The sequence below is a fragment of the Tachypleus tridentatus genome, chromosome 1 (genome assembly GCF_004210375.1).
Source record: "Tachypleus tridentatus isolate NWPU-2018 chromosome 1, ASM421037v1, whole genome shotgun sequence".
Classification (NCBI taxonomy): Eukaryota; Metazoa; Arthropoda; class Merostomata; order Xiphosura; family Limulidae; genus Tachypleus; species Tachypleus tridentatus.
This window is the reverse complement of record NC_134825.1, coordinates 93,199,505-93,223,875: the sequence shown is the minus strand read 5'-3', so window position 1 is coordinate 93,223,875 and position 24,371 is coordinate 93,199,505. Positions and strand designations below refer to the sequence as shown.

The window sequence follows — 24,371 nt, the reverse complement described above, 5'->3', positions numbered from 1 at the left end:
GTATATGAAGATATGCTATTTTTTTTTTCAGAATTAAGGTAGCAGAATCCTAACTAGGATGGGTTTTCTAAAGTCGACATATACTTTGAAGTGTGTTATTAAATAATATAGAAGTTTTTTTTTTAATTTTGCACAAAGCTACTCGAGGGCTATCTGCGCTAGCCATCCCTAATTTAGCAGTGTAAGACTAGAGGGAAGGCAGTTGGTCATCACCACCCACCGCCGCCAATTCTTGAGCTATTCTTTTACCAACGAATAGTGGGATTCACCGTCACATTATAACGCCCCCACGGCTGAAAAGGCGAGCATGTTTGGTGCGACTGGGATGCGAACCCGTGACCCTCAGATTACGAGTCGTACGCCTTAACCCACCTGGCCATGTCGGGCCAATGTAGAAGTAACCGAAATTCAGAATTATAAGTCATAAAAACAATTTTTAACACATTGTCACAGTTCATGTATATATATATATATATATATATCAATGTTAATCATTTGCAGCGGAATGGTTTAAATAGTAGGAGACTTAACTCGCAATCTACGGGTTGTGGGATCGAAACCTGTTTTGTAAATGAGCATTCAATAATTGTATTGTAGTGTAGGTAACTGAACACATACACACAAACAACAAAATGTCTTTCACGAATAAGAATTGAAATAACTATTATATTAGGATATTTCTACAGTACAGTAAACTTATTGTAATATTTATAGTCATATAGAACAGTAAACTTGTCGTAATGGTCGAGTTGCACGAGTTCTATTGCGGCATTTATAGTCATTGGCAGGTTTTCTAAGGCCGAATTCTTTTCAGTAGGTGTCTTTGACTTGTTGGCGATAAATTACCATTATAAACAAACAGCAACACAGCGAACTTCTTTTAAAGGTAAAACACTTTAATAATAAATCAAATGTATATACGAATGTTCCTTGCACTGTTGGTCACCGTAGTTGTATCCAGACATTTAAATAATTGTCTTTTTTTTCGTCAAAATCCACACAGTCTGGTTCAACTACTTAGAAAACTACTGACAAGACAGATTATTCTTCTCTATTGTGTTATTACAATACAGTCTGTGATAATTTCACTTTAAAAAATCGCGACTATCCCTTCTTTATTGCAAATCTCACAATCAAGCAGTCTAGAACTAGAGCTAAAATGATTTCTAGACGCATATTTATACCCCAAAAGCAGTTTGGAACATTCCACGCAATAGTAGATATTCTGATGCAATAATACTGAATTAAATCAACAAGAAATTCATAAAGTTCTATCAATATGGCACAATAATTTCACTGTTATAAACAATCCTAATTCATAACAATTGAACCATACAATGTATGATTCGTTCGTTTGTTTTTCTAGTTATGTATTAATTGTCTAAATATTAACGCTCGCATTGAACTAAAACTGAAACTGTTGTGTATATCTAACAACCATGCAAAACAGTATACCTTTCGTGATGATTGAACTTAAATGAGTTTTATTACGGCATTTATAATTTCAAAAAATAGTAAACTTGTTCTAATGGTTAGGTATAGTCACAGAATAAAAATCTGTGTTGCATAAAGGATGAATTTTATTAGAGTATTCATAGCCATAGAACATCTTGCTTCTCATATAGACTTTCTGATTCATTCGAAATATGTGCTACTAGCATATACGCACAGAAATTAAATTGCTGGATAAACCCTATCATTCGTTACTAATGTATATTATCATACGATATGTCAACGGGTATGCCCTTTAGTGTTTTGTAGGATGCATTTGTATTTTCTATTTTCATGTTCATATTTTGCTTAAAAGAGGCTTTTTCAGGCATTATACATGACAATTTTGTGTTTTTCGTGGTGGATGTTTTTCTATATTGTGAATCTACAGTAGTCAAAGCTTGTTATGATAATAAAATGCTACTGAAAATATAACAGATACGATCTCAAATTTACTAGACCAAGAATAATGAAGAGTTTATAAAAAAAACTACCACTGTGAAAAAAGAGATTTTATACAAAAGTATTGATGTAGAAACGTCGAAATCACTTGCATCATCAGGTAACAGTTGTTTTGATAAGTCGACACTTCATGGTGACTTACATTTTAAAATTTCTTTGTCTAATTACACGCCTGTGCGTGGTATAGTTATTAATGTGACGGGCTACGTTTCTAAAGGTCCAATGTTCACGCCGCACTTCCGTTGAACACTCTTCGTACTCTCAGGTGTGAATGCATTATTCGGTTCAAAGCCGAACAAAACCCTTGTGGTGGTGAGCTCCTCTGATTGGCTGTATTCTCCGTGGTCAGTACTTTAAAATGAAAAACGGCTAAGTCTGAGCCCTTTATTTGAACCAAGTGTATGTGTAGATAGTGCATGGACATTGCCCTGAAAGGGGCCTGAGTAAGTGCGGGTTACTCTGGCCCTCGTGTACCACATATAAATACATTTGACAGTTGTGAAACCAAAACTTCAAGGAAGGAAGAAGAGGTTAATGAAACGTGACCCTCCTGGGTAGATAAACATCTGTACCCAAGTACTTATACAAGAGAGAAGAAGCCCTAGAGTCTCTGAACTCGTCTTATAGCCTACATGCACATAAGGTGGTGTTCAGGTTAAAAATACCAAATATTAATTACGAATTTAAAATCATTTACTATACTGGATTCGAGCTTTTAGCGTTTCAAAAATAAAATAAGTTAAGCAAAAATTAAGTTGAAATTAATTACGCAAAATAGGTCCTATAATTTTACCTTGATTTTATTTTATGAATTTTATAAGCTTCTATTGAAACCACGATAGGTCAGCAACTACCTTAAAGAAACCTGTATGACACATTTACATAACTGGACTGTGACATTCCTCTACTGGTGAAATATTTGTTTATAAAATAGGATTCAATATGGTATTGATATGAGTAACAATATCAGAAACAAAATATATGTTAAAGTGTATACTTTAGGAGTATGAAATTTAAGTGGTTGCAAAATACATTGTTAAACATTTGTTTATCTACGAAATGCTGTTTGTTAACCTTGCCCCATTTTCGTATTGAAACTCACTTCTATTAATTAATTCCTATACAGTTTTTCTTTTGTACATGTATCGCATGTACCTGCTTTCGGAGCCGACTCCTAGAAAAGTTACCTTATTCAATACGAAATTCTTTTCCCCAGTTTTTATAATTTCCTGTCGTTGATTTGCAATACCAGGAAAAGTAAGCATATTTCAACCTCTAGAATAACCATATAAGGTTTCAACAATGGCTGAACTGGTGTCTTTTGTTGTTTTTTATTCGTCGAACTGATCCTTCAAGATTTAAAAGTGTTTTATCTACGACTTCAGTAGACTGCTTCCGGCTAAATGTTCTTTTTCTTTTTCTCTTTGTTTGTTGGTTTAGTAATGGTTTTATATAACACTGCATAATCATTGTTTTTAAGTTGATACGCAGCTACCAAATTTTCAGCAAACATAACGAAGTTTGCGAATATCTTAAAATATTAACCCTGCAGCTTTTGCAGAATAGCACAGTCACGCCTTTACAATAATGTAGGAAGCCTGATTAAAAACCTCTATGAGAAATTATATTTTTCAGAAAAAATAACATTTATATTGCAAATTTTAATTGAAGAAACAAGTTATTGGTCATACAGATTTTGACACTCATAACAGAATTATTAAAAATGGTTAGTTTTATGACGTCAGTAATACTGTATTTTCTTTACACTATTCTTATTACTCTGACTGGCATTTGACGAGTCGAGAGATTTTCTTAACCACGTTGATTGTGCCGTTAAACCCATAAGACCGTAACTACTCTTTGTCTTTCTGGACGCTTGATTCAGTTTTAAAGATTTTTCCTTTGCCTCTTAGGCCTGTTTCTTAACACGTTCCTAAATGTGCTGTTAGAAAAAAAGAAAAGAAAATAATGTCTCTCGAGGCAGGAGAGTTTGGATTTCTTATGGCCATTGTGTTCTCAGGAGGATTATGCACCGCGGTCAGCACATTCTGTATCATTCACTATACATCTACCGTGTTTCTCCGAAAATATGACAGGGCTTATATTAATTTTCACTCCAAAATATGACACTAGGGCTTATTTTCGGGGGATGTCTTATTTTGATATATTAAAAAAATGAAGTTACAAAGTAAAACTATTAAACTAACCATTTAAAATAAACTATTATTAAACTATTAAACTAACTGATTAATACTTAAACAAACTAATTAACTAACTATTAAACTAATTAATAAATTTATTTTTTTATTTTTTTCCTCTTCCTGCCACTCTTAACTAGGGCTTATTTTAAGGGTAGGGCTTATATTAAAACTATCCCCAAAAATCACACTAGGTCTTATTTTATGGGTAGGTCTTATTATCGGAGAAACACGGTAGCTGTGTGTTATTTGGCTGGGTACGACGTTGCACGAGTAATAACGAATAAAAGGCACAAGACAACAGCGAGGTAAAATTATCTGAAAATATGAAAATATTACTATTTCTCTAGGGTAAAATTCTATAGTTAACGTTTTGAGAAGCTAGCACAGCCTATTAACTTGTATTTAGGATTTTTCTTTTTAAAAAATGTAGATGAATTAACTTTAATAACAGGGTATTACCTAATTTCAATATATTAAACAATTACATTTACTTTGGCAGAATGCTTAGAGTTTAATCACGTTGACTAGTCTGCATCTTTTTTTCTGAAATTGACAAGGCGTGGCCAGATGGTTAAGGCAATCAACTCGTAATCTGAGGGTCGCGAGTTCGAATCCCTGTCACACCAAACATGCCCGACCTTTCAGCCGTGGGAGCGTTATATGTACGGTCAATCCCACTATTCGCTGGTAAAAGAGTAGCCGAAGAATTGGCGGTGGGTGGTGATGACTAGCTACCTTCCCTCTAGGTCTTACACTGCAAAATTAGGGATGGCTAGCACAGATAGTCCTCATGTAGCTTTCCGCGAAATTCAAAACAAACCAAACCAAACAATATGCCCGATATCATATTACGTACTTTATACACACACACACACACATAGACAGACAGATATATATAGCATTTCATTTATAGTAAGTTTGCTGTACGCGGCATTTCGCTGAGTATAAGAACCTATCAGGTAAAGTATCAAAACACTTATCTGCTGGAAACCCATATTGTGTTAATGTGAGGTCAGTTCTAGCAGTCAAAATATGATGCATATCACATACATATTACTACTAGAGGCCGTGCTGAGGCTTCTGTATCATAAAATCAACGCTATAATTTTCAGGCCTTGCACTCGCAATCTACAGGTTCGAATCCATGTTCCACAAAACCTGCTCGCACTTCCAGCCGTGGGGCGTTTTAATATGATGGACAGTTCTGCAATTCATTGGTAAAAGTGTAGCCCAAGAGTTGGCGGTGTTTAATGATGATTAGCTTGCTTACCCTCTAGTCTTTCGGTGCTAAATTTGGGACTGCCAGCATATATCTCTTTTGCAACTTTGTGCAAAATTCAAAGCATACCAAACCAAACTGTAATTCTCAATAACATACTTGCATAAAAAATATATGTCGTGAGTCTTATGTAATTCGTGTATTCATTTGCCCATACATTTGAAACATCTAGAAGTCAATATTTTAAACCATTCAGTGCTTTTAAAAGCTTTACAAAAATCGAATAACAATATCTGCAGATGTAAAGTTAAAACTTCAAATTATCGTAGGCCCGGCATGGCCAAGCGTGGTAAGGCGTTCGACTCGTAATCTGAGGGTCGCGGATTCGAATCCCGGTCAAATTTCCGGTTATTTAAAATTGTAATATGTAACATAAGATATGTCCAAGATGAATCATAATACGTAGCACAGGTAAAAGTATTGGTTACCGAGTCGAATAACACCCACATAAAGTAGTCATCCACTGTCACAAGGTAACAGTATTAAATCCCGTAACAAAAATTAAAAGAGGAGAAAAGTAGAGTGAACTTTGTAAGACTCCATCAACAGCAGATATTACGATAATTTGTTTTGAATTTCGCTCAAAGCTACTCGAGGGCTCTCTGTGCTAGCCGTCCCTAATTTAGCAGTGTAAGACTAGAGGGAAGGCAGCTAGTCATCACCACCCACCGCCAACTCTTGGGCTACTCTTTTTCCAACAAATAGTGGGATTGATCGTCACAGTGTAACGCCCCCACGGCTGAAAGGGCGAGCATGTTTGGTGCGACCGGAATTCGAACCCGCGACATAGAAATACTTGCATTCGAAGTTAATTCTCTGAAATCGAACGATTTATAATTTTCGAAACCTATAAACGTTCATGATGAAATATCTGTAGTTTTCCGACGAATAAGTGTTTATCACAATTATAACTTCTGAAGTTTATAGTATACTGACTGTAGCAACTTAACCATATTCTTAAACCGTCTCTTGGCACTTAGATTTATAGACTTTAAGCAAAATTTTCGAAATATCACTTGGCCCAATAATATTCGAAGATATATTAGTAAAACATATATTGTTGATTCTTACTCTCTAGGATCTTCTACAAATTTAGAGAAAAAGCGAGATTTGTGCAATACACATTTAACAATGTACGTTACATGTATTAAACTGAAACAAGCGTAGATATTAAAATAAATGTATACTAGTAAATCTGTTACACCTCCCTTTTTAGAGGAGTGAATATTTGCGTTAAATAATTTTAAACTAAGATGTTATATATACATATACATTACGAATAATGCTTTAAACATAATGCATTGTTAAATAATTATACAACTTCAATAATTACTACAGTACATAACACATTAAATACAAATAACCTTGTGATAATAAAGTTATATATCATATGAAAGTTCTTAAACAGAAATGTTATCTTTTTCGGTCACTATAATAAAAAACACGTGACTGGAGGGTTCTTCGAAAGCTGGGATAGGTTTTAAAGGAGCAACGGGAATTTTCTTATTTGGTTTCCCAACCATTTGACACGTATGACAAGTTTTACAAAAAATGGGAAACATCTTACCTAATTTTGACCAAAAGAAATGTCTCATAATTTTGTCACACGTCTTATTGACACCTAAATGACCTCCCATAATAAGTTCTCAGGCAACTTTCAATATTTCAGAACTATACACAATTAGAACAATGATTTGATAAGCTACAACCCAGTCCTTTGAAGCTGCTGCATTTGGTAGTCTCCATTTTATCATGAACACACCATTTTTGAAAGATAACCATTTGAAACTTTCTCCAGTTCATCCTTTGGGAGTGAATATTTAAATAGTGATGAGATTTGCTAATCCTTTTCTTGCTCAGGGACCAATTTACTTCTAGCAATCGGAATTTCCCAGCTGAATCAGATATCTCACGTACATTAGTCGCTCACCAAGATGTAAGTCGGGTCCAAAAAATGTCTGAGACAAATCTATAATGTCTTACTCTCAATAAGTATATGTTGTTTGTTTATGGCTTAATTTCTTAGCCTGAGCTCGAGTCACAGCACACGAAGGAAAAACGTCTAGATTCTTCTCAACAACATCATCCTTAGATAGAACAGTTATCAGTTCGCTTACCATTCTGGGTTAGGCAACAACGTTTACTCCAGCCAAATCGTTTCTCAACAATAATAATGCAGCATCAGTTAGTAGAGTAGGTCTTACTTCAACCATAACTGGTCCGAAAACTAGGTCTGATATTAAATAAATGTTATGAAGGAACATTAATAAAACTGCCCTCAGTACCATGAGCAATAACAGACCCACCACTGGCAGAACTCAAATCTAAGAACAGTATATCCCCTAACAACCAACAGACATAAAAAATCTAAAATCCTCCCTAACTACATCAAGCTTTTTATTAGTATTCAAATCAATAACATCGAATGATCTGATGAAATTACGTCTATATGTGGACACGAACGCATTGGGTGTTTCCTCCTTTTCTTTTTCAAACTCCAACAACATGACCATATTTTTTACAAAAATGGCATACAGGCTTTGATGAAGCATTTTCCTGACTGTCTGAAGATTTCGAACTAGAGGAGCTAGATTTTTTAGAGGAATCCTTAAGTTCAGTGGATTGAATAGATACAGGTTTTTTTGCAGATATAGCGGGAATTTCTTATGAAAAGTGGTTTTATGTCTCAAAGTTTAATTATCAGAAAGAGTTGCTGCTTCCTAAAATGTTTCAACTTCAATAAATTTTGAAGTCGTAACTTGTACAGTGTTTAAATTCCTCAGTTGGATATAATTACTTAGTTTGTTGAAACTGTTTCCATCATGCATCATGGATCAAAATGAATCTCTTTCGTGAGCGGATTCCATATAAGTTTGATTTTTTTGCTTGCAATAATCTTGAAACTTTTGGCTATAAACATCTGGTTCTTACTCGTATGCTTTGAGAATGCTGCTTTAATCATATAATAAATTGTAATAATCCGTACAATCTTCTAGAGGGAAAGAAGCATCTTTAACAGTCAAAACACTCTGCAGTAATAATGACCATTTTTCGGTAAAAAATTTTGGGCAAATTTCTTAAAATGTTCGAAATATTTATCAACTTCATTTTCATTAAATAGTAAGGCCTGAAATGAAGTGGTTAGGGTGCTCGACTCGTAATCTGAGAGTCGTGAATTCGAATCTCTGTCGCATCAAACATCTTCGCCCTTACAGTCGTGGGGCGTTATAATGTTTCGGTCAATTCCACTGTTCAAAAGAGTAACCCAAAAATTGGCGGTGGGTGGTGACGACTAGCACAGATATCCCTCGTGTAGCTTTGTGTGAAATTGAAAAAACAAATATTAAATAGTAGTACTTTAATATATTGATTTAATTCAAAGTTGCCATCTTGCTGTAGTCGATCGAAGTTGAGTCTAATTTTTATTTCTTTCAGACTTATTTCTTTGTCGGCTTCGATACGGGTTTGTTCGGCCTCGACACATTTACTTTCTCTTTCCGCTTTGATACATACTTACTCTTTCTGAGTTTCGATTCGGGCTTGTTCAAGCTCGATTTATTTGAGTTTTAACTGGATTTATAACTTTCGTATATCACTCATCTCTGATTGGCTAGTGGAGTATTCCTCTAATGCTTCCTCAGACAACAAATCATCATCGACTAGTATTTCAATACGCTTTTTCACTTCATATTTTCTCATTTATTTTTTACTTCTAATTCTATGATTCTGTCAATTTCAAGCAATTCACATTTGTTATATTTTTTAAGTTGTTCGAGGGAGAATGATTCAATAAAATCTTGATAATCAGGCATGATCAAATCTTGTTGGCACTGATAAATATAAATTGAATTAAGATTTGAATTATAATTAAAAGGAATTTTGTCTCTGGTTCATATCTCGGACACGAGCCCCCAGTTTATAATGTTAAGCATTATGATTTATCTCGGACGAATATCCGATTTATTTTGTTACGTACGTTACATATCACGATTTTAAATAAACGGAAATTTGAATTTGAAAGTAGAGATTAATTGAATGTCGATAGGTATCAAATTTATTATATCTGCCAACAAGATTGATACATACAATTTTCTTTCTTAACACAAATATATTTTAATATACAAACAACAATACAATTTATAATAACGGTTATTACGAATAATGGTTTATATTCAAGAATTTTACAAATTTTCAAACAATACTGAGTCTTTTATCTGATCTGGAATTGAATATTTTATCGACGGTTCACGATAATGAATAATTTTATTAGGTTGTCCAGGAAAAAAATGTCGTTTTTGAACTGCAATGTTTGGAAAAGTATAAACCAGTACTGTAAAATATACTTTATTCAAAGTAAGTACCATTTGCTTCAGCACACTTTTGCCAACGCGTAAATGCTGTTTATGCCCCTGCTGTAGAAATCAGAGTTTGTGTGGTCATTGAACTCCCTGAAAACTGTTTCTGCAGTTGCCTGGTTTTGAAAGCGTTTACTGTTCAAATAGTTGTCAAAGTACTTTAAAAAATGAAAATCTGTAGGGAAAAGAGCTGGGGAATAAGATGGATGAGGCAGAATCTTTATTTCCATTTTTTTTTAATTTTTGAGCGTCATCCTTGACATGTCACATAACGCCGATTTTGTTGATCTGCAGTCAGCTCATGCGGAACCCACTCATCCAACATTTTGTCTTTCTAATCACACTCAGGAAGTTGACAATGCTTAATTTGCTTGTACCTAGTTTTTCTGCCAGCTCACGTACTGTTGTGTGAAGGTATGTTTCAAATGCTTCTCTTAATATGTTTTCATCTAAGGATGGCTTCCTTCCACGACCTTCGTGGTATTCAAGACTTTCATCTCCATGTAGAAATCTTTGCAACTAGCGCCGAATTGTACGTTCCATAACAGATCTATGGCTGAATGCTTGGCTGGTGTTCCGTGTAGTTTCAGTAGCTTTTCGTCCAAGTTTGAAGTCGTAGAGGAAAATCAGACGAAAGTTCTTCTTGTCCATTTTTCCTTGAGGTTGCAAAACTTACTCTGAGTGGGGTTGAAACAGCAGACAATTAATACACCTTGTAAATGATAAACGTTGAATTAAACCAAACCAAACAATGCCAAGTTACTCAATATTCAGCTTTTAAAAGTCATCGTGAAAATTCCGACATTTATTTCTAGACAACCTAATATGTTGATATTGGTGCAGTTCACTTGACGGGTAAGCTATTTCCCGCTGCACACACGTTAGTTTTCTTGCTGAAGTTATGAGATGTTTTCGTAGAAATACTAATGTTCAAAGTCAATTGTCTGAAGTCGAACGATTTATGATGTTCGAAATCTATAAATGTTCCTGATCAAATATAAGTAGTTTTCCGATTAATAAGTGTTTATCACAATTATAACTTCCGAGGTTTATCGTATACTGAATGTGGCGACCTAACCATATTCTTGAGGGCCAGCATGGCCAGGTGGTTATGGTGTTCGACTCATAATTTCAGGGTTGCTAGTTCGAATCCTTGTCACACTAAACATGCTTGCCCTTTAAGCTGTGAGGGTGTTATTAGGCGTGGTCAGTCCATTATTGTTTGGTAAAAGAGTAGCCCAAGAGTTGGCGATGGGTTGTGATGACTAGCTGCCTTCCTTCTAGTCTTATACTGCTAAATTAAAACAGCTAGTGCAGATAGCCCTTGTGTAGCTTTATGCGAAATTTTAAAAACAAACTTTTATTTCTGGTTGAATCAGACTTATTTACACTTTACATAGAAATCCAGTTTAAACAACTTGTTTTGTAGTTTGTATAGCTTACCTGTTGAGTTCAACACACTTGAGAATATAGATATTATGAGTAAAATTTTGATGTCATTACCAAAACATTTTTTTTGAGTTAAGTTAGGTGTGCTTTCTTGTGATTTTTTTATATGCTCATAAGAGCTATGCTTAAACTTTGCTGATATGGTAAAGGTACTTGGAAGATGACAACTTAGTTTGGAATAGAAGAAACATATGCTTCAGTGTGGCTGTAATTAGAATAACTCCAATGTGCTCAAATAAGTTCTCTCTTAGATCTGAGGCCCTCATCTCAAATGTAAAATTTTGATCTGACCTCTGAACGACGAGCATAAACCACCATCCAGACTCTTCTTAGTTGCTGGTTGGCTTCTCTGTCTTGACTTCTCTTCGGTATGTGATGTGGGAGATGTTAACAATACCTGATCATTGTGGTGATGTAATATCAGGTTCATGTGAGATTTTATGTGAAGATTTCTATAAATTTCTCAGTTGGCCACAAATAGCTCTTTCTGAGCTCTATTACTTCTTTTTTAAGACCAATACAACTGCTGGAACCTCCAGATACTATGAGGAGCCACTGACTAAGATGATTTGGTGCCTCCGTCACTTGTTTCTTCGTAAACAAACTGAAAACCTCTATATTTACTACCAAAGTTAATTATAGTGGTATAAAACAGATCAACCTGTCAAGCTTCAGAGGTGCAGTAAAGAAGGACCTGAACTTTCTTCAAGTGCTGCAAGTAAATACTTTCCTGGAATGGAGAGACTTATAGGCTAGATGTCCAATGCCTGAAGCTTTGTTTGGATAATCCAGAACTTTATGATATCAAGCATATAAATAGGGAGTAACATAGTGATTGCAATACAGACTTGGCTGATTTGATGCTGATAGATATTTAGATAAGTAGCTACTTAATTCGTACAACACAGTCTTAACTAAGTTATGCCATTTATAGTGTATAGCATTTATTTTAAAACTGATTTTTTTTTTCTTAAGAACTTGCAGCTAACAAGGTGTGGGATCATATATATCTTTCTTGAGTTGTTGAACATTTTTATGAAAAAATGGTATAAGGGGAGCTTGAGTCCACCCACCTGTCCCCCTGTGCATGTTACTGGTCTGGGACATAGGGTGACTTCATCTGTTGATGGTGCACCAGAAAAGATGTGAGAAAATAAGAAGGGACCATGAGGCTAGATAATTTCAAGGTGCACTTAAATTGAACCTGAGATTCTCCTTAGTTTAAAATATTTAGAAATGAAGCAAATGTTTTTACTTCAATGTGCTTTGAACTGGTTCAATAAAATACTAAAGTACTAAAGGCCAATATGAACCCCTTTTAGATAAAACAACAAACTTCTACTAAAGCAAAAAAATGTTACTTTTCCTTAAGTTGTTGGAAAAAATGTACACTCCTTTCAGTTTGACACCTCATAAATATCAATTACTAATTAACACCTGTAATTTAAATGAAATTGTCACAAAATTCATTTTTTTATGTTTTCACAAATGCAAAATTTTCAAAAATCATACATGATAAAACATTACCTTTCACAAGAGATTAAATTAATTACAAAACTGTCTTTGGAAGAAAAAGCATCTGTCTCACTGGCCAAAAGTATAGGTATATTAGTACATTAGCCAATAATGTTTCCAAAGCTATTAGTAACATAAAGATATCTTTTATAACTTGATTGGATGACTGGGGAATAGAAATATACTAACCCAGAATTCAGGCAATGTAATTATTTTGGGAACAAGGACAAAGAGACTGGTAATGCATGGCATGGTTTTTAAACTTGATGGTGCATTTCTACTCCCATGCACTATTAATGATATTCCATTGATTAGAATGGCTTATGCATCATGGATGTCATACAGAAGTAAAAGTTATTACAGCTCTAGTGATGGTGAACCACTAGTGGGTCAACTCAATGTATGACATATGAGGACTTTTGGGAAGAATAGTTGAAGGACCATGTTTAAGGTTAATCATGGCCTTTAAAAATTGGTGAATGCAGCACAGATGTACAAAATATTTGGTACTAATATGATTTCCTGAGAGTAGTGCAAGATAGTGTGATTTATCAATGTTACCCCAAATAAACATAATGCATGACCTGTAATGCAACTAAGAGATTCAAAGTCTCTTAGTCAAGAGATTCTTTGAACTTTGCATGATTCAAAGAATGGAAAGCATAAAAACATTTTCTTGGACTATTACCAACCTCCATATGCGACTTTTCTAACCACATCTTCTTTGAGATGTGAAGAGGTGATCAAAAGATTATGCTGTTTTTGTGCCACTCAGATGAAATGCTGGTAATGCGAGAAAAGCTGTAGAGTTGTTGGTTCTCATTTGGAGGGAATTGTCTTTGTTATAATCAGTTTTCTCATGAAAACAGATAATGGTAATTGTTATGTGTTGCTCATTACTGATTGCTTTACTGAGTGAATTGCTTATCTATTGCTTGGTTTGCTAACACAATCGTTTTTTATGGCATAGTTGAATTTTGAATAGCATGATTTGGAGAAATTCACATAGGCCAAGGAGTAAACTACAACAATCAACTTTTTGCATAGTTGTGTTAAATGTGTGGGATACTGAAGATTCATACTTTATGTTATCATCCTCAACCTGATGGTTTGATTGAAAGAGTTATTCAAACCTTCAAATATATGCTTGTGAATCCTTATCAAATTGACTGTAATGAGCAACTGGCATATAAAGAAAAAACAACTGAGTATCTGTTTACTGTAAATATACTGAACTTGCTAAAGTTTGGATGTGAAGTACAGCTATCAATGAATGTAATATATGGTGTTCCTAGTAGAAGGATATACCACAATGCCCAAAGAAATATGTTAAACTGTAAAACTCTTGAAATTATGTTCCAACACATTGTTAAAATAGCAGTACATCAAAAATTACAATGTTTTAAGACAGTCAAGAAATGTAAGTTCAAGCTTGAAGACTGTTTTAGCTTGTGTATGTGAAAGTATCTCATTTCTGTCTATACTGGCCCATACCTTGTAGTCTAAGAGCTAAATAAAAAAACTACAAGTTTCAATATTCACATAACAAACAAATACATGTTGAACAGTGTGACAGTCTAAACTTTCTAAAGCTATATACTGCCAAACTTTCCATGCACTAGCTAAATAAGAAATCAGAAATGGAAAAGACTAATGAGTCAGAAATTAATCTGAGCTTAGTGTTAAACTATCTCAACATAATTTATGATGAGAAGGATGTTGTAAATGCTTTTCTGGCTGGTTACATTGAGTTACAAAAAGATGAGCCAATCAACAGCAGGACAGTTCACATGTTTGCATATCAGTTGTGGTAGTGGTTGTGACTAAAACTAATCAGCAATTAAATTTGCACTAAAATCTCAAAGGAGGAAGGCTGTAAGACATAAAAGCCGAAAGGAAGTTTTCCCCTTACTTTCAGAATTATCAAGTGGAACATCACTATAAAAAAGTATTTTGTGCCATCCACTCAATTATAGCAGTTAGGGCATTTGTGTTATCTGTAACCTGTAAACTTTTGAAATTGAAAGGATTTGATCGTTCTTAGTTTTTGTTATATAAAGTGGAAATGCACTAATTTTGTGAAGCAAATCCCTAGAAACTTACCAAGCCATTTCAGCTAGGACATTTAATTTTAGATTTGATGGTAGATATGGCTGGTAATGATCACTAGGAATTTCATTACATACATAAGCAAAGAGGACTTACAGGCTCTGAGTTCCAAGCAGTGAAGTGGAATTTTATAGTGAATTTTATAAGATATTTGTATGAAAATCCACTCGAGATTTTGTATTGTTGTATGTTAATGTCATATTTTTGCTTGAGGCTATATGCTTGAGTATGAAGGGTATTTAGACATATTCTACAATTATAGTGAGAAATGTATACTTTTAGACATCACAGAAAATAAACTGCAGAGGAAAATTCCTTGTTTAATTATGTTTAATCTGTATGTATTTTTCTTGAGAAGTGGATTTGTTGACCCAGATATGTCAGAACACTAATGGACTGTGGCTGTAGATGATGGTAGTTGAATAAAGCAGTGAATGTAATTTACTTCTTATACTGCTTGTTCTGCATTGATGTGTGTGTACTGGCATATTATTTTAAGTGTAGCAAAAAAAAAAATCCAAATTCTACTGAAACTTGTCAGCAAATATATGTGAAAATTCCTAACTGAATTGGATTTCCTGACTTATAGTTGGTGGTATTTGGTTAATGATGAATGTTGTTTACTGTTAATATACACTGCTGGCCAAAATCTTAAGGTTAATGAACATAAAGAAAATTATGCATTTTTCGTTGTTAGACTCAACCACTTATTTGAGTAGAACTTCAAAATATAAAAATAAGAAAAGGGAAAATAAAAATAAAAACCTTTTTAGCATTTAACAGGGAAAATGTGAACACTATGAAATTAGCCTAAATACTAGCTGGTCAAAAGTTTAAGACATACCAAAAAGAAGTCCTAAACAGAATAGGAAATAACCAACAAGAGGTCTCAGTAGTGAGTTGCACGGCCGTCATTGCAAATAACTTCAAACATTCGCTTTCGCGTGGTCGATATAAGCGTTTGCAGAAGGCTGGCTGGAATACTATTCCAAGTGGTGAAGATGGCTTCACGAAGATCATGTACTGTTTGGAATTGATGTCCATTTCTATAGACTTCCCTTGTCATCCACCCCCAAACATTTTCAATGGGGTTCAGTTCGGGCGTACACGCTGAATGGTCCAAACGAATCATGTTATTCGCCATGAAAAAAGTCCTTCGGGCATTGTGGATTGCAGCGTTGTCCTGCTGAAAGACCCAGTCATTTTCACACAAGCGAGGGTCTTCAGTCAATAAGGATGCTCTCTCCAACATGCCAATGTAGCCAGCTGCTGTTTGACGCCCTATATAACCTGAAGCTCCATTGTTCCAAGGAAGGAGAAAGCACCCAAAATCACTATGGAACCTCCTCCACTGTGTTGTGTAGAAAATGTCTCCAGTGAGATACCCTTGTCGTGCCAATAACGTTGGAAGCCATCTGGACCATCCAGGTTAATTTTTTTATCATCAGAGAACAAATCCTTCGCACACTTTTTTACGTCGCATATTTGGTGCTTCTCAACAAAGTTTAACCGAGCTGTGTCGTGGTTTGGAAGGAGGCGTGGCCTTTGAAGACGGTTACGGTTTTTAAAGCTTTTCTCTCTTAGATGCCGTCTTATTGTTCTTGAGATGCATTTTGCGTCCATAAGGGCCTTAAACTGGTTCGACGATCAACTGGTGTCTTGCCGGACAATCCCTCGAATCATCCTGCTCAAAGCCGTCGAAATTTTCTTGGGCCGACCACTTGACATTCTCGTTCCGTATCCCTCAGGGTCTTTTAAGAAATTTGCAACAGCAGTTTTACTACACCCAATCTCACCAGCGATGGCACGTTGAGAGAGACCTGCTTTTGAAGCTCGACAATTCTGCCACGTTCAAACTGTCAACTTTTTGGCCTTTGCCATGTTTTTACCCAATGTAACATAGGAGATGTCAGTGGAAGATGTTGACAACGCTGATGCTTGAACACAAATAACTGAATTTCGTTACGTGTTTACCGATTAACACTTCATATCAGTATGTATTTAAACTTTTGACCAGCTGGTACTTAGGCTAATTTCATAGTGTTCACATTTTCCCTATTAAATGCTAAAAAGATTTTTTATTTTTATTTTCATCTTTGGAAGCTCTACTCAAATAAGTGGTTGAGTCTAACAATGCAAAATGCATATTTTTCTTTATGTTCATTGGCCTTAAGATTTTGGCCGGCAGTGTATATATATATATATATACGCTATTAATTACTCTGCATTATAAAACATCTGTATGCAGTTATTTAATATATGGTGTGTTATGTTTACATTTATGTGAGAGTAATTTACATGAAATATGAATTTGTTGATATATATTTTGTATTACTACTTAAATATATATACACATACCACAATCATCATTCAGTGATGGAATTAGTTCAGAAAATAAAAATGTTCATAAATTTAAAAAGTCTGTAACTAGTTTATACTACATTAACTTTAATTAATTTTGGCAAAGGATATATTCAGTTTTTAGATCTTTGATATGTCTAAGCTCGTAAATTTATACTGTAAATATTAAAGTTGCTGTTGTACCTTACACTACATCAAAGAAAACATGGTACTTTCATTTTTTTTTTGAGATATTCACTGGTATGTGAATATATCTGAATAAGATGAAATTGCTAATTATTGACCTATTTTAGATCACAGGAAGACATGGTACTCAATGTCTTTTCTGTAGTTTTCATGAAAATATGTTCAATTTTTAGAACTGAAATATTCATAAATCTTTTGGATTTCTTTTTGTTGAATATCTTATGAAAACGTACTTCCTCGTATTACCAACAGTGTATAAAACAGCCTAGTTAACATCTTTAAGTTCTAAGGTCTCCCTGACATCTCCTGAGACTCAGTTTAAGTGCTTCCAGGCATCAACAATGGAGAGATAGTGGTTTACTGAGCATGAGTGTTAGTTACTATAGAAAATTCATAGATTTTGATTTCCATTTTTTTGTATTTGGGCTTACCTGATGTCAAAATGTTGTCTTGTATTCAGTTCACCAAGTATGTCTCTGATTATTGCCTATTAGCAACCACAGAAAGTCAAATTATAAAAGAAAAGTCCTATATCTAAAGCTTCCACTTTTAATCTGGTGATGATTTCATGTGTTAGGATTACTTGTTGTTAATAATGCTGTGAAACAACCTTGTATTAATTCCTTGCATGGGTAATCAAGTCACACTTAATTATATATTTCACATTAAGTCACATAAAACCTTCTGTTATGCAGATTTAATGGATTAAATGTTGAAGTAATTTCACCTGACAATACCACATACAATTATTTAATGACTGTTACAGTTCTTATGAAAAAAACTTGGTAATTAAGACAATTAGTTTAAAATCATATAATGCTTATTGCAAAGTCCAAAATTATTTGGGGAGAAAGCTAAAATTATAAGAGTAATTGGAAATTGTCACATGTATTTTAAGGTTATATAGTGATTGATGTAAGTTCGTTTGTACGATTACAAGGTGATGATTGCGTAGTATTCATTAAAGAGAAGCATTCTACATATATTCACAAACGCACAAGATGTGATAATCAGTAACTATGTTTTTTTTCTGTGTAGTTTTAATTCAGCTTTCACTTCCGAAAGTATAAATACGTTTATTTTATGAATATGTGTTATTTTGAACCTAATATAATCTTGTTATTGGAATATGATGAGAAATTTACTAATGTCTCACAATAAATTTCATACAATAAAACATTTTAAAAAATTAGTTTGGTAGCGATACTTAATGCATTTTTTTTTATCTTACTACTTCGCTATAACCCGGCATTAAAGTAAGTTTGTTTTATATTTGAAACACTTTTAAGTATAAAGTGTTGTTCTTTTTTTTAATTAAACACAAAAGGCTATCTGTGTCCAGCCCACCACGAGTATCGAAACGCAGTTTTTAGGTTTGTAAGTCCGCAGACATGTCGCTGTGCCACTGGAAGGGAGCAAAAAGTGCCTGTTGTTTCTGGGTTAGAGCTCATAATACTGAAGGCCAGATAATGTGACCTTGGGATATCGCCAGTTTTATCGTACACACAGAAGTAGTCTGGTTGTGGACTGTAGATTTTTGTTTTGGAATTTCGCACAAAGCTACTCGAGGGCTATCTGTGCTAGCCGTCCCTAATTTAGCAGTGTAAGACTAGAGGGAAGGCAGCTAGTCATCACCACCCACCGCCAACTCTTGGGCTACTCTTTTACCAACGAATAGTGGGATTGACTGTAACATTATAACGCCCCCATGGCTGGGAGGGCGAGCATGTTTAGGGCGACGCGGGCGCGAACCCGCGACCCTCGGATTACGAGTCGCACGCCTTACACGCTTGGCCATGCCAGGCCTATGTGGACTGTAGAAGCTGTTCTCAACCTTTTGAGCTCTTAGAGTTCTTTAAACACGAGCGAATTTCTCGCGGTCTCCGATCAGACATGATAAACTTTTGGAACGTGACGGAATGGATTTAATATAGATCTTGCGAAAAGACAAAAGTAGTGTTTCCCAAAGGGTGTGTCACAAAAGTAGTCATTTAAAAATAAACAATTACAATAAAATACATTAATTAATAAGTTGTTGATCAAGTGAAAATTAGTCGCAAACTATCTTATTTCCCATCGTCTGCTTTTCCGGTGTACGTATGTTTAATCTATTTTTGATATAAGAACCGCAGTTAGAATGTACCGCATATTTTTAGTATGCCTAGGTGAGGTAAAGTTTGTGAGACACCACACTAAACTGTGCATTTTAAATTATATTTAAAACTTTTTTTCCAGAGACCATTTTATAGATCTTTGCTAACCTGGTTTAAGAATCTGTAGATTGTACAGAAAATTTACTCAATACTTTTTTTCTTCTCAAAATCAATAACGTTTGAGTGATAACGAAAAGAAATTCGATTGCTATGATAATGACCATAATTCGTACTCCTGTGTTTTAGCTTATTGTTCTTATATATTATTATTGTTCGCTCTTGCTTGTAGCCAAGTTTATTTGTTTACGTTTAAAATTTGATAAGTTTATAAAGTAACGAAAGTCATTTCTTCAAATTAAAGTTCACGATCATACCATATATTTTCCTCGATAGAAATAATTACATGGACTATTATTTTAGGAAGAGTCTATTAATTGCTATTAACATACATACTTGTACATATTTATTACTTTTAAAAAGCAAAACATGACATACTAATGAGAGAAGTAAAGTGTGCAAACTGTTACAGCACCAGGAGTGTAACATCACAGATTAAAACATCCAAAGTTTGATCTCTAGGTGATCCACACTAATTAATGAAGCCATATGTTCCCATTATTAAAAAAAATCTTCCATTCCACAGTGTCAATGTGGCACAGGTTCAAAAACTAAGAGCGTTGACTGCTACTCATACTATTTCTTCACCCCTCTTTTTCTTCATATAGACTACGACCATAGCCCTGACGTCACGATACTTGAAACTGGGAAAGCTTCTTTCGGCCCTCTGAAATATTTATGAAGCTACTAAAATTAACTAATGGAAGTAAACCAAGTTGTTATATCACTGCTGGTGTTGGACTTTTGCAGGGATTTTTGTTGTGTATAGTTGGACATTTTTGTTGACATCGCAAAAAATTATTATATACCATTTAACACACAATTTTAAGACAATGAGTTTTTTTGACACTGTAAGTTTCACAACAATTCCAAGCAGAGATTTGATGTTTGATGTTTTAATTTTGGCAGAATTTCTGGGGGCTGTTATTTTTCTTTTCTTATTTGGCTGTCGTCTGTATTCTACAGCGTCTAGTCACGGCCAGCACAAAGCACGGCCAGGAGAGAAGGAGAACCTACGAGGAAAATGTGCAGGAGATTCAACGGCTAAAAACACTTTGTGAAACCAGGACCAAACAACTCAACTGGCTGAATCTGTAATTGAAGCACGTGACCCTAGGATTTGACTCCTTCGGTGTGTTTATCAAATACTTGACCGAAGAGGTAAGTTTACGATTATTATTTTCACTAAGGATCTTTAAATTGCAGATTTTAATGTTAATGTATTTTTCAGTTTCATGATTTGTCTTTCTTTCGCGCCAATTATCGAATTGTTTATATCCTGAATTGTATTCTGTTATAAAATGTTTCTTTTATTAAGGTTACCCAAGTATGTTTATGTAAACACGGCAAATGGAACTTGGCTTTCACTCTCATTCGCAGTAGTTTAATTTTTGGCTTAATTGCATATTCTTGCAAGATTCGGAAGCTAAGCGCCGGACTTGAAACTTTGAACTCCAAATTTTACAACGATATATTGAAAGTATAAGAAAAGTAGCTGCTGAAAACAGCTCAATCTAGGAGGGTCTGGGGTTACGTCCTTTAAAAACTTAATATAATTTACAGTTGCTATTTAAGTCAAATATGTAAAAATGGGAGCTGTTCCGACGCCTTTCGATACTACTAGAGGGCAGTAAGATAAGAAACTAAATGCCGGTTATTTTGTCTCACTAATTTTGATTACTTTAGCCTCTTTTCACGATATTTGGTATATTCATGTAGGCAATAAATTAAAACATGTAAAATTTCTTTTAATTTTATACATTTAATAAAATCACTACCACAACATTCTACATTGCCTTTGAATAATGCATATATAAGCAGTGAATTAGGTTATGATTGTATTCTTTAGTTATTTTTACTTAAAATTGGCTATAAAACAAAAGATATATATAGTTTGAAGCTGAGTAGCATGGCCATGTATAAAAGGAATAAAAAAAATGTCACGTTTATAGTTTGAAACCGAAAAAAGAGATAGAGAGAAAAGCTTGGTAAAATAGTAAATGCTCGCTTCTTCTTTGTGGGTATTTGGGTATGTTAATTTTTGAATATCTAGGAGGGTCAGGTGCAGAAGACCTCTTTCTCCATCCCTAGCTTTTATGTCGGCTACTAGTAAGAATTTGTTGTTGTGTAAACTTTGGGCCAGAATATCTCACGGTACTCCGCCCCTTTTCAGGGCAATGTCAATGTATTGTCTTGATTTGCCCCACCCCTTTTTTTTCCTTTATCTATTTTTTCTTTTTTTCACTTTTATATATATATTTTCCCTTTTCTCCATATATATTTATGGAAAAATTAAAACAATTAAACATATAATAATAATAATAATAATAATAATAAAATAAAAGAAATGAAACAAGAAAAATAATAAATAGAAAGTATAAAGATAATTAAAAATAAAAATAAAATAAAGTGAAATAATACTAGTTTTAAGCGTCTAGTGCGTGGTGGCCAGCTTGATTTATACTTCTTAAATATATATTTATAGGAGAGAGGTACTTAGGACTATGTTCATCATGTACGTAGAATCTGTCGAGATCACACATTAAATCATTTTTATGCCAATTCTTATTTAAATAATTTAGTGTATTATGCAATTATGTATTTTTTGTAGTTTATGTAATTGTTTTGTGTTATGTTTATCCAGGCAGGAGATGCGTATTCTATTATACGTCTAATGTATGTTTTGCAGATTATTATATTATCAGGTGATGTACCTTGATTTTTACCTGAAAGACTTCTTGCATAATTTGCTCTCTTCAGATTCTAATCAGGATATTGTTTGTATGCTGTATCCACGTTAATTTGGTATCATAAGTTAATTCTAAAAATGTAGCAGAAGTAGCAGTCTGTAAAAGTGATCCGTTCATGTATGACTTTGGTGGATCTTTTTTTTCAGTTTATTTAATCTGCTGAATAGTAATACTTGGGTTTTCGGAATATTGATTTTTATTCTATCTTTCTGGCAGTATTCTAAATTATTCAGGATTACTTGGAGGTTTGTTGCTGCTGTTGAAGGAGTGGGTGCACTTTTGCAGACCGCTTCATCGTCAGCAAACTATGATGTGAAACCTAAATTTTGGTCCGACAGTGGCATATTACTCACATACATAATAAATAAGATAGGGCTAACTAACCCTCGCTGCGAGACTCCTGCCTCAAGTGAAAAGGACCCTGAGTGGACCCCATTCATATCTACTTTACACGTTCTATTGTCCAGGAAGTTAGATAGCCAACGAATAATTTCCTGGGGTAAATCCATTTCCGTTAACCGGTGGCGTAATCCGTTATGTCAGACCGTGTCAAATGCTTTTTCAATGTCGAGAAAGCAAGCTACAATGCATTCGTTTTTGTTAAAGCTGTCTCTACTTGTTTCTGTTCATCTGATTAGGTGGTCTGTAGTTTGTCTGTACTTTCTAAATCCGTCTTGAATTTCGGGTAATTTTGATTTTACTTCTAAGTATATAGATAGTCGGTTACTAATTATTCTTTCTAAAATTTTGCCGATGCAAATGGATGGGCTAATTGGGTGGTAATTGTTTGGTTTATTCGCTGGCTTTCCTTCTTTCTGGAACATTAATATTACTGCTTCCTTCCAGAGTGGTAACAGGGATTATACTTTAAATCACAGGATAAGCGATGGATTTTATTAAGTTGTCATGTAGTTGTTCATTGCTTCAGCAAGATTTCTTAGTGAAGAGGGAACTTGGAAGTCTGGTACAAGAAAATATGCCAGAGTAACGTGTAATACACCATATAAATATTTCAAGAAGGCTCTAATGTTGCTATTGTGAAAAATAATTTCCCCTAAAGGAGACCACAGGTCATCAGGAGGGGTCACCTGTTTTAATCACACACACTATAGTAATTTATTGTTTTTCAGTCTGTCATTAGACACTAAAATGATTTCACGTAATGGACGTTAACATTTCAATTTCTACTGTCGTGATGTCAATAAAATGTGTGCATGCCATGAATCACGAGAAGAATTATGCACTCTGTAAGTTAAAACACAACATGATGTATGAACTTCAAAAGTAAAAAAACAAAAATATTCGTTACTCTTGAAACTAGGGACCTGCGAAAGTACATCTACTGAATATCGTATATGCTTCAGAAACAGAATAGAAAATTATGACAAGCGTAAATTCTTTTATTTTGCTAGTGGAGTATTTAAGAAACATCATGAAGGTGTTATGTTATGCAAAATACAATATTATTCACACATGTCTAGTATATGTAATTTAAACACTGACACTAACTCCCCTTACACTTCAATGACGTCGGATACAGTCGTCAATTGAAAACATTAAAATAAGAAATCCACACAAAAAAAGGAAGTTACATGTAGTTGCGTTCATTATAAAGAGGATTGTTTGTTTGTTTACATGATTTTCACGCAAAACTACAAGAAGGCAATCGATGCTAGTCGTCCCTAATATTGAAGTAATATACAAAAGGGAAGGGAGTTAGTCAACATTACACACCGTCAACTCTTGAGCTACGTTTTACCAATAAATAGACGGATTGATCATCATGTTCTAAAGTCCTCCCAACTGAAAGGAAGAGCGATTCGGTGGTGGGTTTCGATCTTATTCTGCGTTCTGCCATACCCGTTTTGCAGGAATTGCAACTGATTAAAGTATACAATGTCAATTGCAACAGTTTAATTTGTTATACATAAAATTTTACACGT

The 24,371-nt window shown here is 34.4% G+C and overlaps 1 protein-coding gene across 9 annotated transcripts in view; it reads left to right on the top strand.

Annotated features, from left to right (window-relative positions):
* Positions 1-24,371, top strand: part of LOC143255612 (uncharacterized) — a 47,179-nt gene that overhangs the window by 9,213 nt on the left and 13,595 nt on the right. For 8 of the 9 annotated variants that reach the window (XR_013030749.1, XR_013030746.1, XR_013030756.1 and 5 more), the window contains exon 2: positions 20,645-20,839. The gene's annotated coding sequence lies outside the window, so the exon portion shown is untranslated. Of the gene's footprint in view, positions 1-20,376; positions 20,530-20,644; positions 20,840-24,371 lie in introns of those variants that run through there. The other variant, XM_076511547.1, reaches the window with a different exon arrangement.